Below are 2500 nucleotides of genomic sequence, written 5' to 3'. Positions count from 1 at the left end.
TATTATCATAACCATCACTGTTGTTATAGTCATCAATTTTCAGATTATTGCATCACCACCATCACCATAATTTTATTATTGGTTTTAGATCCTCAAAGCCTCATAGAATGCACTGCTTGTCAAATCCCTTTAGCCTTATAGAATGCATTGCTTGTCAAATCCCTTTAGCCTCACAGAAGAAATTCCTTAGTGGCAGATCATTATAGCCTCATAGAGAAATTTCTTGGTTACAGATATAGACTAAATTCCTAGGTGTCAGATCCTCAGAGCCTCATAGAATAAATCCCTTGGTGTCAGTTCCTCATAGTATCATAGAATGGATTCCTTGGTGTCAATTCCTCAGAGTCTCATAGAATGAAATCCCTTAGTGTCATTTCCTCATAGTGTCAAAGAATAAATTCATTTGGTGTCAGTTCCTCATAGGCTCATAGAATGAATGGCGTCAGATCCTCATAGCTTCATAATATGAATTTCCTAATGTCAGATCCTCATAGCCTCACAGATTAAATTCCTAGGTGACAGATCCTCATAGCCTTATACAAGGAATTTCTTGGTGTCAATCCTCATAGCCTCATAGACTAAATCCCTTGGTGTCAATCTTAATAGCCTCATAAACTAAATTCCTAGGTGCCAGATCCTCATAGCCTCATAGAATAAATTGCTTGGTATCAGATCCTCGTAGACTCATAAAAGAAATCACTTGGTGTCATATCCTCATTGTCTCACAGAATAAATCCCTTGGTGTCAGTTCCTCATAGGCTCATAGCATGAATTCCTTTGTGTCTGATCCTCATAGCCTCATCGAATTAGCTATGTGGTGTCAGAGCCTCACAGCCTCATAGACTAAATCCCTTGGTGTCAGATCCTCATAACATCATATAATAAATTCCTTGGTGTCAGATCCTCATAGCATCATAGACTAAATTCCTTGGTGTCAGATCTTCATAGCCTAGACCAATGGTTCCCAAACTGGGGGTCACGTGGCAGGGGGTCATAATCTGAAGATATCTACATATATAACAAAGGCTTTTACCGGGCGGAGGGACATTTGGGGTTGAGTACAGGTTTGTGCAATGCCTTGCTGCCAGACACATGCGTAATTACCTTTTTTTTCATCTGATTGTGTTTTTGACGCAAAATGAGACATTGAGACTTATTAGGATAGAAAAATTATTTAGTCTTAATATTTTTTCAGGTTTCCTAAGTCATGTTATATTTTGTTTTTTGTTTGTTTATTGTTTAAATAGCTTTTCGCAATAGTATAATTTATTATTACTCTACGTATGGTCCCTTTTAGGTGCATTATGTTAGTACCATTTCAATAACTATATGAGATACAGCAAAGGCAAATTACTTTTTTTTTTTATTAATAATCAGTAAAAGGAAAGATAGTAAATGGAATCTATAAAAATACAGGATTTGCTCGTGTGGTTTTTAGTGAGTGTAGGAATGTAGACAGTCATTGTAGTCATCATGGAATATGCTTGTCGGTGGGCCATGGACAAAGATCGTTTATGAAAAGGAGGCCATGGACAAGGATCACGCATGAAAAGTGGGCCAAGGACAAGGATCACATATGAAAAGTGGGCCATGGACAAGGATCATACATGAAAAGTGGGCTATGGACAAGGTTCATACAAGAAAAGTAGGCCATGGACAAGGATTATGCATGAAAAGTGGGCCAAGGACAAGAACCATACATGAAAAGTAGGCCATGGACAAGAATCACGCATGGAAAGTGGGCCAAGGACAAGAATCACGCATGAAAAGTGGGCCGTGGACAAGGATCATGCATGAAAAGTGGGCCAAGGACAAGGATCACGCATGAAAAGTGGGCCATGGACAAGAATCACGCATGAAAAGTGGGCCATGGACAAGGTTCATACAAGAAAAATGGGCCATGGCCAAGGATCACGCATGAAAAGTGGGCCAAGACCAGAAAACGTTAGATAACCCACTGGCCTAGACGAAGGAACAGCGTGGGCGTGTGGACTCGAGACATCATCGATTGCGTGCACGCGACGGCGGGTGTGGCGGAGTTCGCTGCGGTTTCGTTTTTTCTGGGAGGAAGGCTTTCGTGCTTTATTTTGTCGCTTCGTTTTGTGTGTTGTGTGTTTGTTTGGGTTTGGATATGATTTTGTTTCGTTTTTTTTTGTGTGTGTGGTTGTTTTTGGTTTTGTTTCGTTTTCGTTTTTGTTTCGTTTCGTTTCGTTTCGTTTCGTTTTGTTTTGGTTTTGTTTTACTTTGTTTATTTTTGTTTTGTTTTACTTTGTTTTATTTTTTTTTATTTTGGTTTTGTTTCGTTTCGGTTTGTTTTGCTTTCCTTTGATTTGATTTTTGTTTCGTTTTGTCTTGCTTCGTTTCGGCTTGTCTAACTTTTCTCTGGTTTGTTTTTTGTTTCGTTTCTTCTTCTCCTTCTCCTTCTTCTTCTTCTTCTCCTTCTCCTTCTTCTTCTTCTTCTTCTTCTTCTTCTTCTTCTTCTTCTTCTTCTTCTTCTTCT

This window comes from Penaeus monodon, chromosome 8 (assembly GCF_015228065.2).
Source record: "Penaeus monodon isolate SGIC_2016 chromosome 8, NSTDA_Pmon_1, whole genome shotgun sequence".
NCBI lineage: Eukaryota > Metazoa > Arthropoda > Malacostraca > Decapoda > Penaeidae > Penaeus > Penaeus monodon.
This window is presented reverse-complemented; position numbering follows the sequence as displayed.